Genomic DNA, 16197 nt, shown 5'->3' with positions numbered 1-16197 from the left:
CTCTAAAGGGAAAGAATTTGCCACTTTGATAATATAAATACAATAAATTTTTATTTTCTAGAATTACATAAATATCAACATTGAAATGCAAATATCTTGCTTTTAAAAAGGTATAAATACCAATATACAATTCCAAACCACCCTTGAGATCCTAGATCCTATCAAATCACGGCACTTACTAAAAGCACAAATGTTTCCTTTCTTCTTCCTGCAATTACCTTTTCTCCCACTTTTCCCAAATCAAATCAACACCCCAGCCATATTTCCATGTGAAACAAAAATGTATATACAATTTGGATAAAAAAAGATAGAGAGTTGGTGTTGTATTATTATCATTACCGGCCTACATAATACCAAAACAATTTCTTGAAGAGACATGAAGATTAATTTTGGAGACTATATTTTGCAATGAACAAAAATGATATAGCTTGATGTTGTTGGTACTATTATGCGAAATCGGCGTGACTTACCCAACGCAATGTGGAAGATTCAAGGCACAGAGTCGACGCCGCAAATCACCTATAGTAACTACTAGAATGGTCGGATTCCTTCCAAAGATCATAAAGGCAGAGGTTTTTTACTGCGACAGCACATATGGAAACCAATCTTCTTAATCTTGCTAAAATTAAACCTCCATAACATCTGAAGCCATCCAGAAATAGAAAACATACCAAACCTCATATCAAAGACAACGAAAACACACAGGAAATCCTAAATCAAAGAGATTAAGGACCCAGTCCCAGAAAAAGAAATAAATCGAGAGAATACCTGCACGAGGGGAGCGCTGGTTGAGATCTCGACCCAACATGTATCACCAAGGCTGTTGACGTTCGAGATCACATCATCCTCACAACAGAGATCTTAATCGCGCAGCATCGCCGGTATTTCACCAACTGAACCTAATAGCGCCATCGTCGTGATTGTGATCTGAGACGAAGATTTCGCTCAGCTCGGTGAGTTAGGGTTTCTAGATCGAGGTTGACGAAAATGGTGTTTAAAAGATGGCGTTCCGGAGGGAGATATATGGCTTACTAAAATGAGGTTTTGAGAACCAAGGAGAGCCATAAAGTGCGCGTGGATGGCCAGCGATTATTTGGCCCAGAATGAGTTTGTCGGCTATGGAGGAGAGGACGAAGCAAAAACGGGGATTTAAGGTTTCAAAAGGGAGAGAGAGGACAGAAGGATGGAAAACCCAAAACAGAGAACTGGGTTTGAGAGTAAGAGCAACACCATGAGAGAGAAAACGAGAAAATGAGAGAGAAAGAGAGTGTCACACAGAAGAGAGGGAAGGGTCGAGATCACAACACCGAGAGAAATGATCCAGGACAGAAGGAGAGAGTAGCCAATCGAGGAGAGAATGGAGGGAATGAGGGGATTAGGGTTTTCAAGAGAGATAAAGAGAGGAGAGACAGCGTCAAATGAAAGATAGAGAATGGAGAAAGAAGATGAGGACGAGAATGAAATGCGTTTAGGTTACTCCTTTTTCATTTTTTATTGCAAATTAATGTGAGAGTGATGCGTGGCTTAATGAGCCACGTTTATTATACAAGTAATAGATGTCTAGTAATATGAACTGTTAGAGAATCATTAGAATCAATTTAGATCAATTAGTATCGTCTATATTTATATAGTATATCTGTACATTAGTTGTAGGATTCTATGTCTTTATTACTTTGATTCATTTAGCACCTATAAATACCCCTTGTATATTGTACCTTTTCATGACAACTCAATAATACACTTTTCAGATTACTCTCTCTGTCTCTTGTTTCTAATATGGTATCAAGAGCTTAGGTCTTTTTTTTTTCAATGAATATTAGTTCATAGCCCCATTGTTTTTTCCTTTCCGGCAGTGTTCTTTGGCCTCTTTTTTCATTCCCTTTTCGACGCTTTGGTTCGTCACCCCCGTAACCATCTTATTCGTCTTGTCACCGTGATTCCAACGCAACCAGAACCGCTGCCATACGCCTCCAGACGCGCCTCCACGCGCCGCCGAAAGACGCTGCCACGACCAAGTTGATCCTCCTTCCAGATTCCACCCGTGCCTCTTTGCTCGCATTTTTTGATCTATTTCCGACGCTTTGGTTCGTCACCTCCGATATCATTGTGATCTTCTCTTCGTCAGCTTTCCAACGCCGCCGACATTGCCGCCATCAGCCACCAGACGCGCCGTCACGCGCCGCCGGAAGTTCGCTGTCCACCTCCATTATTTCTCCTTCCAGAAGCTTCAGCAGCCGTTAGATCTCGGCACCGATCGGATGTTCCTCGCGCTCCCACGTGTCATGACGTCAGCCTTCCTCACCTCCAATTTTTAACAACCGTTGATCTTGGTGCAGATCCGACGCTCCTGGTGCTGCCACGTGTCGCCCAAAGCCATCCTTGGTTGACCCGCACGAGACTTGGCCCGACCCGTGTTTGACCCGCGCTTGCACCTCGCTGCCAGCATGTCTCTCTCCCTCCTCTCAGGTGCTGCCACGTGTCATTGTCTTGCTAACATGGCGCTGATGTGGCAAACAAGTGGGACCCTCCCTAAGGTTTTTTGGTGAGCTCTTTCCGATTCTGCACTCCGATTTCTCATTTTCTGCTCTGAAATTGCCCTTTTCTCTTCTCTCTTTGATCTTTGTGACTGCTATCATGGAAAAACCAGATGTTTTTGCTGCCACCGACAGAAAGGGTAAATTCTGTCGAAACTGTAACCGTTCTGGGCACCTCTTCCCCGACTGTCCTTCTGTTGAATGTCGCACATGCCACCAGAAAGGTCATATTAGCTACCATTGTTCACAGCTGTTCTGCCATTACTGCAAGCTCTTGGGACATTTAATTACTGCCTGTCCTACTCGCCCACCATGTCCTAGTCCACTCAACTCATCTCTTGTCTCTCTTTCTGATATTGCATCTCTTCTTCAGCGTCTTCTCTCTATTTCTGGTAATACCCCTGCTGCTTTTTCCACCCCTCCAGGTAATTCTAAGTGGTACTTTGACTCGGGTTACTTTAATCACATGTCTCCGTTGCGTAATATTTTCTCGTCCATGTCTACCACTACAAATGGACCTTCTGTCAATACTGCAAATGGCTCCCTCTTGCACGCAACACACAAGGGTTCTATATCCCAATCAACTCTTAATCTTCCTGATACTTATTATATTCCCAAATTAATCTTTAATCTTATTTCTGTTGGTCAACTTGTTGATCTGGATTTTGAAGTCACTTTTTCTGTTTCTGGTTGTCGTGTACAGGATCCTCGGACGGGACAAATCATCGGGACTGGACGTAAGGTCGGAAGGTTGTTTGAACTCGAGAATCTTCATATTCCTCCTGTACCAAATCTCTGTGCTTCTTCTTCTCCCTCTACCCTCCACTTATGGCATCAGCGTCTTGCCCACACCTCCTTAGAAAAACTGCGTCCTCTTGTCTCTCAGGGTGTTTTAGGTCAGGTTCCAAATGAATCTTTTGATTGCATTTCTTGCCAAACTGCCAAACAACCTGCTTTATCTTTTCACAATAATCCATCTCTTGCTTGATCTCCTTTTGATCTCATTCACTCTGATGTTTGGGGCCCCGCTCCCACTGCCTCTATAGGCGGAGCTCGATACTTTGTCATTTTCATTGATGATTATTCCCGTTTTACTTGGGTTTATTTGATGACTAATCGCCATGAGTTACCTCAGATCTATATCAACTTTGCTACTATGATTAAAACTCAGTTTTCCAAGGTCATTAAAGTTTTCCGACGTGATAATGCTATGGAATACCGTGATTCCAAACTCTTAGCCTTTCTTGCAGAACAGGGTACTTTGTCTGAGTTTTCTTGTCCTGGTACATCTCAACAAAATGGTAGAGCTGAACGCAAACACCGTCACATTCTTGACTCTGTCCGTGCAATGCTCCTTTCTTCTTCGTGTCCTGAGCGTACTTGGGGTGAAGCTGTTCTTACTGCTGTTCATGTTATCAATATACTCCCTTCTTCTGTTTTTGGTAATGTTACTCCCTTTGAGTGTCTTTATCATACCTCCCCAGATTATAGTTCTCTTCGAGTTTTCGGTTGTGTATGTTTTGTTCTTCTTCAGCCTCATGAATATAGTAAACTTGAACCCCGGGCTCGTATGTGTTGTTTCTTGATTATGGCACTGAACACAAGGGTTATCATTGTTGGGATCCTCTCTCTAAACGTATTCGTATATCTCGTCATGTTGTCTTCTGGGAGCACCACATGTTTTCTCGATTCTTATCCTTTGAGTCCATTCCTACTACTCAATCACCTTTGTTTACTAACCCCAATGTTGATCTTTTTTCTAGTGATAATTCTACAGATTCTATCTCGAGTGACCCTCCACAGTCTCCTGTTCTTCCGCCTTCTCCATCTCCCGATGATTCCAGACCGGACAATGATCCTGCTCCTACCGTCATACCTCCTCCTCTCGCTCGTTCTTCTAGGGTAAGGAATCCACCTCCTCATCTTCTTGATTACCATTGCTTTTCTACTATTCTTCATCAACATGAACCTAAGACATTCAGAGAAGCCTCCTCAAACCCAAATTGGCAACAATCAATGCAAGAAGAATTACAGGCACTTGAAAAAGCACACATTTGGGATCTGGTTGATCCTCTTTCTGATCAGGAAGTTGTGGGCAGTAGATGGGTATACAAGATAAAGACTCGCTCTGATGGCTCTATTGACCGTTATAAGGCCTGCTTGGTTGCTCAAGGTCGTACGCAAGAGTATGGTATTGATTATGAAGAGACCTTTGCCCCTGTCGCTCGTCTTACGTTTGTTAGAGCTCTTCTTGCCATTGTCGCGCTTAAAAAATGGTCTCTCAGTCAGATGAATGTGAAGAATGCATTTCTTAATGGGGATTTGAAAAAGAAAGTCTATATGAAACCACCTCTGGGATATCCTTGTCCTTCTAATAAGGTTTGTCTCCTTCGCAAGGCACTTTATGGACTTAAGCAAGCTCCTCGTGAATGGTTTGACAAGTTCAGCACTACCATATGCAGTCTTGGTTTTACTTCTAGCCCTCATGAGAATGCACTCTTCATTCGTAAAAGCGAATGTGGAGTTATTCTTCTACTTTTGTATGTTGATGACATGATCATTACTGGGGATGATGTTGATGGTATCTCTGATCTAAAGGCCTCACTTCACCGTACCTTTGAGATGAAAGATCTTGGTTCTCTCAGCTATTTTCTTGGTCTCGAGGTCATCTCCACCGATGATGGCATCTATCTCTCTCAGGCTAAGTATGCTTCAGATCTTCTTGCTCGCGCTGGGATTACAGATAGTCGCACTGAGTCTACTCCTCTTGAGCCTAATGTTCGATTTACCCCTATGGATGGCACTGATAACCCATATTTCATGAGTTATTTTGTGCTTAGTTTGAGTGATTTATTCAATCCTTCACCCACTTATTCATATTAATTGCATGGTTTTACCTTCCCATCCTTATTATGTGATGCATGTGAAAAACATGTTTCCCAAGCTTTAAAATTAATTATTTTAATTACCTTTACTTCCATTCGATGCCATGATTAGTGTGTTGAGTAGTTTCAGATTTTCTAAGGCAGAATGACTTAAAGGATGGGAAAGGAAACGTAAAAAAATGGAAGGAAAGTGCGAAACGGAGTTTTGAAGAAACTGGCATCCACGCGATCGCATGGACGACGCGAACGCGTGCCAGGAGCAAAGAAGCAGTGACGCGGCCGCATGACTGACGCGACCGCGCGACTTGAGCATAGCGCATACGATGCAGACGCGTGACTGACGTGACCGCGCCACAAGGAAAACTCCAGATGACGCGACCGCGTGACCCACGCGGACGCGTGACAGAGGCCACGTATCAGAATTTACAGAATACGCCCCCAGCGATTTCTGAAGCCCTTTTGACCCAGTTTGCGGCCCAGAAAACACAGATTAGAGGCTATAAAGTGGGGGAATGCATCCATTCATAAGAAGGCTCTCATAACTCACTTCTCATGATTTAGATTTAGTTTGGAGAGAGGTTCTCTCCTCTCTCTCTTAGGATTTAGGACTTCTCTTAGTTTTAGGAGTAACTCTCAATCCCAGGTTCTTTATTTTTATTTATTTCCCAATTTAGTTTATGAACTGTTCCAGATTACTTGAATTAATGTTATTTGAGGTATTTTAGTTATTATTGCTCTCTTTTATTTACATGATTATTGCTTCCCATCTGAAGCTCTCGCTTTGAGTTTGGTTCTAACTTTGTTGAAGGAAATAGAAGTTACAGTAGGAATATGCATCAAGGTCAGACCAATCAAGGATGGATGGAGCCAAGAGGATCTAATCAACCCTTTAGGCAGCAACACCCTCCGAGATATCCTGGACAAAGACCATTCTACCGTGCATACCCAGCTGGAAGATGTGGTGGACAACCTTGTAACTACCAACAAGCCCCACCCCGTGCATATAAACCATCCTTTCAACATAACCTCGAACCACCACACTCACAAGCTTCTCTTCACCATTCGCCACCATATGATCCTTCCTTACCCCAGTACCAATCCAATCACTCCCAATCACCACCACTTTCCTATGTATCATGTCCAAGTCTAACAACCCGAGAAGCAGAGGTTTGCCTAAAGGAAACAGTAAATAAACTTCAAACAACCATTCGACAACTGGAGCAAACAATAATTCAATGGGTTTCTAGGCGCTCAAATACACAAGGATCAGCCACAGCCCCATGTGAACAGTCTAATGAAGAGCGTAGCATGAAGGAGATACCAGAAACTCCAGTGGACAAGACAGAGAATAAATTCGTACTAGAACAGGTAGAAGAAGCTGTCATTGTTCAAGAAGAAGAGTTGGTTGAAGATCTAGGAGATGTTGAACCTCCATGGGAATCCAGAACTGAGGAGAACTCCGTCAAAGACACTACAGTTGATGCTAAGGAGGATATTGTACAATCTCTAAGGCAAGTTGTTTATGAAGAATCAGACGGAATAACCCAAGACACAAATTCCCTTGATGATGATAGTCACAAGTCAAATTCTCTTAGTAATGAATTTGCATCTGCAAGTGAATTCTCTGAGATCGAAGAATCTTCTCCAAGTGAATATGAAGACGATGCGGAGGTAGATTTCTCTCAACCTCCAATCTATGACTCAAGTGATGAGGAAGACATAGAAGACTTTGACCAGGACACAGATACACTTGTAGAACCTTGCAAGGAAGTGGATGAATTTACAGAAGAGCACAAGGGAGTAAAACTTACAGAACCACCGGAAACACCTATCCAAAGGCCATTACCACCTAATACAAGCTTCAAGTGGGTACAATCCTTAACCTGTAACTTTACCTATTCACTTGAATATGGTTTGCTTGAAACAGATGGCCAGCTTAGAGCTCTTTGCGGCTTTAAGAGTAAGAGGGAAATGGCTCGTACTCAGAGTTGGTGTACAAGGTTCAATAAGGTTCCACGCTTCACCTCGAAGTACACGGATTGGTATCATGCTCAATTGCATGGATCACAGAGAACGTTTGGTCACCATGGTGAGATTTTACTCTTTAAACCGCCCGGATGGAGACATGTAGATCAAGACGGAGGCAGATTTAAAAACAAGGCTTGGGATCCTAGAATCTATTCTGACATTTGTCACCCCGGGAACCTGAAAATCTGTTTGAAGCTACTCAGAAGCTTTACATGCCTAGTTTGGGACCCCGGAGGCTATTGGCATTCCAAGCACTGGTGGAGATTTCTGGATGAATTTAAACACAAGCCACCATAATAGGAAGCCCTTCCAATGTCCAACTTAAGGACTTTAACTAAAAGTGCTAGGTGGGAGACAACCCACCATGGTATGATCGTTCCTTTTGTAATTTTAATTTTATTTCGTTTTGTTTGTTTTTGAATTTTATTTTTTATTTTATTAAACCTAGAATCATGCATAGCATTCACATGAAGCATTGCATCCTGCATTCAGTTCAAAAAAAAAAGGGGATGCACGACGCGACCGCATGCCCCATGCGATCGCGTCATATTGCAAAAACACTACCCACGCGACCGCGTCATCCACGCGATCGCATGACCTGGAGATCGGCGTAAATATCCAACGTCCAGAAAGTTAGGCTGGCATGCGATCGCGTCACTTGCACAATACCAACCCCACGCAACCGCGTAAGCGACGCGATCGCGTCGCATGGATTGCACATCACCCCAGAAGGAGACAGAGAGTTGCGCTGAAACGGTGCTGGAGTCGTGCGTTTAGCACAATTTCCAACGATGCGATCGCGCGACCCACGCGACCCAGCCGCGCCACCCCCTCTCCCTTTCCCCTATCCAACCCCTATTTCACCCATTACCCTTCCCAAAGTCCCTACCCCCTAATAGCAGCAACCGCCGTGCCCAACGCCGCCAGCCGCCGCGCCGGACGCCACCATCACCACCACCCAACCACCTTCCTGCCTACTCTCCTTATTCAGCCTTCCAGATTCCGCAACACGCAATCCCTTTTATCCGTTCGTAGTTCTTCTAATTTTTTCCGTTTCTGTTCATAATTAGGATAGATAGTCTTGCATGTTGTAGTGGCTTTTAGGTTGTTAGGTAGCCTAGGCTGTGGTTAGTGTATAGGTCTGTTTATTTGCATTATTCTTGCTTCTGTTTTATCATATTTGCAAATCTGTTGTTGCTGTAATCTTGTTCATATGCTGTATTTCTTGTATATTGCTGCTCTTTACATTGAATTTTCATGTTTATATTATATATATGTACGTGCAGCTTGACTTTTTCATTCATATGAACTGCTTTGATTGCTGTTTATTTTCCGGGATAATCCAATTTTAGCCGGAATGCTGCCCAAATTTCTATGAAAATATTTTCATTCATATTTCGGTTTGGCAATTTGAACTCTGTTTTCCACTACTTTAACCAAACCATTTCATAATTGCCAGGGCATACTTTCTTATCCTTTTTGATTTCCTAGTTTTTAAACTGCATTTGTGATGTTTTGATTCCCAATTTTTCTTTCTTTATATCTATGTGAATCAGCATCTACTTGTTTTTCTTGCTTGGTTATGAGTCACTATAGTTCCTACCTGTGAATCCTTGTTACTTGGAATATTTGCTTTATGCCACTTACCTTAACCCACTTTTTACTGACTCACCAATTTTAATTTACTGACTTCTTTTTCAAATTCTCACCATACTAACCTTTTAAAATATCTTTTCTGATTTTTCACTTTTCTCTAACTTTCTGACCATGTCATTATGACAATTTCTCTATTTAACTTGGATTCTGATACATTTTGGATTGTAAATTCTTCCTTTCAAACTTTTAAACTACTATACAATCCTTAATACACCATTACTTAAGTCATTTGCCTATTTCCAATTCTCCTTTGCCGCTTTGAGTTTTCTTTGTTTAATTGCCTAATTGCTTCCCTATTTTTATCCATATCCTGGTTTTCCATTTTTCAGGATGTCTGCCTCACAGAGGAAAGGAAAAGGCAAGGCTACTGGCAAGCGCAAGAGAGGAGATTCCTCCCAGTCCATCATTGCCCTAATGCATGATTTCTCATGGCGGGAGAAGAACTTTACACAGTAGGAAAAACCTGACCAGCTGCTCCCTGCAAATGATTCAATAAAATTTACAAACCGGTACTGTGAGCTGAAGTATCCGGCATTTGCAAACTCTAGGAATCTATACCTGGAGAGAACTCTGAGGATTCCAGAAGCACTCCAGCAGTACACCACTGAGCAAATCAAGCAAAGAGGCTGGTTCTTTCTGGAAAGAGCACTGACAGAGGTCAATGCATCTTGGGTCCGGGAATTCTACTGCAACTACTACATCACCACCCTCGATGCAGTAAACCTGAGAGGAAAATAAATTCTAGTCACTAAGGAGGCCTTAGAGGACATTCTCCGGCTCCCAACCAAGTCCGATCAGCCTGATGGTTATACAAAGGCTGAGGAGGACATGCGCCTGATGCAGTTTGATTGGGATGCTGTGAAGGCACGGATAGCTCACGACCCGACGGTTCCTTGGGAGATGGGTCAGGACACCACCATGCCTAGAGGGATCAAGAGGGCGTACTTAAATGATGAGGCTCGGTTATGGCACCAGATCTTGAGCAACTATGTGATGCAGAGTACTCATGAGACGGAGATCCCAGCTGCTATGATCACCCTCCTATGGTGTGTGATGGAGGGTAAGGACCTTTATCTGCCACGCTTTATCCGGCATTATATGGCCAGGATCTACGTCCGAGGCACCCTCCCTTTTCCGTATCTGGTTACACAGCTAGGCCGTCGAGCTGACGTGCCATGGGAGGATGCCGATGAGAGACCACCAGCGGCGGACTGCAGGAAGATCATTCCTCACAGCAGGAACTTCCTAGCTTTGGGATACAGACCACCACCCTTCACTACTACTGATGAGACAGCCCCACCGTCTGCTGGACCCTCTTCATCCACGACTGCCCCTACTGCCCCTGCTGCCACCACTACACCTCCACCTGCCTCTGAGCCCATATACCGCCTCGTGCACCGCCTATTCCGACAGCTTGATCAGATGGAGCGCCGTAACCGGTGCCGATATGAGAGATTGGAGCGTCGCAACCAGCGACGCTATTCGCATCTGAAGTTGATGATCTGACAGGGTGGCGACATCCCCTCCGAGTCTGACACACCATCAGAGCCATCAGAGGAGGAGGATGATGAGCCCCAGGAGGAGACCCATCCGCAGGCAGGCACAGAGCAGGCTGCACCACATCATGAGGTTACGCACCAGATCGAGGCTGCAGATCCGGAGATCCCGATCCAGTCAGCACCGCCTCTACAGCAGCTAGACCCTCAGCCCACCACCACTATAGAGCCTCCAGCTACCATCCCTACCAGTGATGACACCCCTTCACACCCGGCTTGTCTGAGCATCAGGGACGATGCTTCACTTTAAGTGTGGGGAGGTCGCCATCTCTGGCGTTCTATTTTGGTGAACCACTACATCTCTTTTTTCTTTTATTTTGGATATTTTTCTGTATTTTTCGTTTTACTGTTATTTTCTGAGTACTTATACATTGCTGCTTTTATGTATTTTTACTCTATTTCTGCATTTTGCATTTTTAGTTCATATTTTTAGTTATTTAGTTTAGTTTGCAATTCTGACTTATTAGTGGATTAATTAGTATAGTTTACCCTTTTTAGCATAAGATAGCATAGTTTAAATTGAAAAATATAAAAAGGAAGTAAGCTAGGAAATTGAACATAACAGATTTAAATCCATAAACCTTGTATATATAGCATTACATCATATAGTTAAGTTGACAATATTTCATCAAGGAGGAACATCAAAACTTTAAAGGCTACCCTAAATAATTTTTTATGAGAATAATGAGAATTTTTAACTAAACCTGCATAACATATATGAATGATATATGATGCTTGAGTTAGAGAACACACAGCCTGTGAGTCTTGAGTTTAATTGTATGGTTGCATTCAAACCATAATTTCATTCCTGTGTGTTTCATTTCTTTTTATTCTGATGTTCTTTACTTTGCTTTAATCTATATGTCCAATTATAGAATATAGAATATAGGATATAGATACATGCCAAAAGAATGATTGAGGCCATCATTTGATTTTAGCTCACTTACCTCAAAATAACATACCTTTCACATCACCCTTGTTAGCCCCCTTGAGCCTTTAAAATCTCTTTTATTCTATTTAGCCACACTACTATCCTTAAGCAGAAAAACAAAATAAAATCCCAAGTTGAATCCTTGGTTAGTTTAAGATAGAAAATTATGAATAGATTAAAATGTGGAAAACTTATTGGGAACATGGATGATAGAAACAAAAGGTAGAAAAGTTGAAAGAAATAAAATAACTCAGAAAATTTGGGAAGCATGCTCATGAGAAATCAAAGTGATTCAATTACCATGTGCATTAAAAAAAATTTTTAAAAAATTTTATTTTTCAGCATTTAATAAAAGGGGATACAAAATAATTCCTCAATGCAAAATAAAAGCAATGCAAATGGGATAAAAATAAAATTGAAACATGAGCATGTAACAACAAGTGGGATAATATGGAAAAATTGGTAAAGAAGTTTTGTTCTACTAAATATGTATGTTAGGTGAGATCTTAATCTAATTAAGGATTCACTTATTAGCTCACTTAGCCTTATACATATATCCTTACCTTTACCTTGGCCCCATTACAACCTTAATTAAAGACCTCATGATTTTTGGTATGACTGTACTCTATAATTGTTGATTGGTTAGATGAAGAACAAAGTTATAGAAAGTAGGAATAAAAAGAAAAGTAGAGTGAATAAACCCAATAAATACTGAGTGACTAGAGGGTAAACACAAAATCCAGTGAGGGTTCAATAACTCATCAACATATATCTGTGCTTAATTTACTAATTGTTTTGCAAGTTTGTACAATATTTTTATTTCCCATATCATTTACAAAAATGCTTTATCATTTAAGGGTTGGCTATATATATATATATATATGACTCCTTGAGAATGTGAATTAAATTGACTATGTGTAAGCTTTATATATGAGTGGATAAATTGGAATTGCATGACTCATTTAGGTAGATGCATTTAGAATAGGTTGCATTGCATAACATTCTACCACTTTAACCTTACCTTATTCTTTACCTTGGATTTAGCATGAGGACATGCTATTGTTTAAGTGTGGGGAGGTTGATAAACCCATATTTCATGAGTTATTTTGTGCTTAGTTTGAGTGATTTATTCAATCCTTCACCCACTTATTCATATTAATTGCATGATTTTACCTTCCCTTCCTTATTATGTGATATATGTGAAAAACATGTTTCCTAAGCTTTAAAATTAATTATTTTAATTACCTTTACTTCCATTCGATGCCGTGATTAGTGTGTTGAGTAGTTTCAGATTTTCTAAGGCAGAATGACTTAAAGGATGGGAAAGAAAACGTACAAAAATGGAAGGAAAGTGCGAAACGGAGTTTTGAAGAAACTGGCATCCACGCGATCGCATGGACGACGCGAACGCGTGCCAGGAGCGAAGAAGCAGCGACGCGGCCGCATGACTGACGCGGCCGCGCGACTTGAGCATAGCGCATACGATGCGGACGTGTGACAGACGCGACCGTGCCACAAGGAAAACTCCAGATGACGCGACCGCGTGACCCACGCGGACGCGTGACAGAGGCCACGTATCAGAATTACAGAATATGCCCCCAGAGATTTCTGAAGCCCTTTTGACCCAGTTTGCGGCCCAGAAAACACAGATTAGAGGCTATAAAGTGGGGGAATGCATCCATTCATAAAAAGGCTCTCATAACTCACTTCTCATGATTTAGATTTAGTTTGGAGAGAGGTTCTCTCCTCTCTCTCTCTTAGGATTTAGGACTTCTCTTAGTTTTAGGAGTAACTCTCAATCCCAGGTTCTTTATTTTTATTTATTTTCGCAATTTAGTTTATGAACTGTTCCAGATTACTTGAATTAATGTTATTTGAGGTATTTCAGTTATTATTGCTCTCTTTTATTTACATTAGAACATACCTCCCTGCAATTCCTTGAGAAGACGACCCGAGGTTTAAATACTCGGTTATCAATTTTAAGGGGTTTGTTACTTGTGACAACCAAAACGTTTGTAAGAAAGGTTGATTGCTTGGTTTAGTAACTATACTTACAACGAGTATTTATTATAACTTCTAAACCATCAATTCTCAGTTCTTCAGGCACTGTTTTGGATAATCCGACTCTCTATCGACAGTTAGTTGTCGGTCTCGTCTACTTGACTGTCACCCGACCAGACATCGCCTATCCGGTTCATGTACTTAGCCAGTTCTTGTCAGCTCCTCGTACTACTCACTATGCGGCAGTTCTTCGCATTCTTCGCTACATCAAAGGCACTCTATTTCATGGCCTTTATTTTTCTGCCAATTCCTCTTTGTCTCTTCAGGCTTACTCCGATGCTGATTGGGCTGGTGATCCCACTGATCGTCGTTCTACTACTGGTTACTGTTTGTTTCTTAGCGATGCTCTTATTTCTTGGCATGCTAAGAAGCAAACGTTCACTGCTCGCTCAAGCACAGAAGCTGAGTACCGTGCCCTCGCTGACACCACTGCTGAAGTTATCTCGGTTCGTTGGCTTCTCGAAGATTTGAATGCTCCTCAGTCGTCCCCTACTGATGTTTTTTGTGATAACCGCAGTGCTATTCAGATCGCCCATAATGATGTGTTTTATGAACGCACTAAACACATTGAGATTGATTGTCACTTTGTTCGGCAACATATCCTTATTGATACTGTTCGTCTCATTGCTGTTGGAACACTAAATTAGACTGCTGATATCTTCACGAAAGCTCATCACCCGACTCATTTCCGGACTTTGTTATCCAAACTCAAGTTGGTATCCTTAGCTCCCACTTGAGTTTGAGGGGGGATGTTAGAGAATCATTAGAATCAATTTAGATCAATTAGTATCGTCTATATTTATATAGTATATCTGTACATTAATTATAGGATTCTATGTCTTTATTACTTTGATTCATTTAGTACCTATAAATATTCTTTATATATTGTACCTTTTCATGACAACTCAATAATACACTTTTTAAATTACTCTCTCAGTCTCTTGTTTTAACATGAACAATGCCATTTAATCGGTAGAGACAATCTATATCACTTATTACGAATATTTTTTCGTTTTTGAATCCTTAAATTTTCTCTAGAATAGTGAAAGATGATTGCAAAATGATAAAACATCCTGATCGGTAAATCGAGTCGCTCCATATCTCCATCTACTAAATCGGTGCAAGTAAAATTGATTTATATAGTCGCTCCACCTATTAAATCTTTCTATACGATTTAGCCAATCGTCTACTCCGATAAATCGTTGTCACTCCAAGGTAAATCACTCTGGCCCGGGACGATTTATGTATGTATAGTGTAAAACAATCGCTTTCACCAATAATAATTTACTTTATACCACTACTAAATCGTTCTTGTCCACCGATTTATATAAATTTGTAACATTCAGCATAAACGAGTAAAAGCTCTCAAATAATTTTAAATGGGTAATTTATTCTAAATATAAAATATATTTTTATTATTTTCAGTGATAGAATTCAAGTGAGTACGTATCTTCTATTCTCATTATCACTTATTAATATATAACATTAGTTGTTCTAATGTTAACTTTATTAATTAATATCATTGTCATTTTATTAATGAAATCAATTAAAAGTACACTTTTACTCTTCTGATCTAAAATTCATGCATTTTAATGGGATGATTTGGAAAGAGGCGCTAAATTTTTAATGCGTATTCAATCATTTATCTTTCAATTCGATAAAATAAAAATTAATTCATTGTAGATTTAAATTTTATTTAAAAATTTGTTATTTGTCAATAAATTACTATATATATAAAGCAGAATTCAAATCTCCAATTTATTTAAACAAATAAGTGAGCTAACTAATAAATTTTATTTTATCATTTCAAATCGTACTAAAAAGTATAAAATTTATCCGTTAACTTAACATAATTTTAACTTAATTAATTGAATTTTTTCAAATGTTATTTTTAATGAAGTTGTGTGTGAAAAACATATTTTTTTTGTTTCTAATTATTAATTTCTTGTGTTTTGTGTTTTGTGTGTGAAACAGATGAATAAGGTCAGTTTCACGCCTTAATTAATGAAGCAGGTACATTCACATTTTGGACTCTCCAATAACCTCCAGCAGCTATATAAGATTATTTTTTTTATGCGAAAGACTTGAGGGAGAAATAGACAGTTAGACCATACTCACTTATTTTATGAATTTGATGTTTCTTACGAATGAATTTGATGTTTTATATTTTACTTATTTTATTTGAGTTGTTAATGTTAAAATTTTTATAGTGGATAATTGTAAATTTTGTTAATTTTTGTAATTTATATTATTTTATTTTTATGCATAACAAGTATTTGATGAAATATTTATATTAGTTATGGAGTAGATTTTATCTTTTTTGGCATGGGATTAAAAAATTGGATAACCTTGAGTCATTTATGTCTAATTTTGATTAGTAATTTAGAGTTGTTAGTTGATCTTGTTTTTATTAACGCTAACCTTTTACTAAGTTCATTTGGTAAATTGGTCAATTATACCTATTTAACTTTCTTCAATGTATAAAAATAAAATTCAAATACTATCACATTATATTTGGTATATACACTAACATTATATTTTAATGG

This window comes from Arachis ipaensis, chromosome B01 (genome assembly GCF_000816755.2).
Source record: "Arachis ipaensis cultivar K30076 chromosome B01, Araip1.1, whole genome shotgun sequence".
Lineage (NCBI taxonomy): Eukaryota > Viridiplantae > Streptophyta > Magnoliopsida > Fabales > Fabaceae > Arachis > Arachis ipaensis.
Note: the sequence above shows the minus strand (reverse complement) of the source record.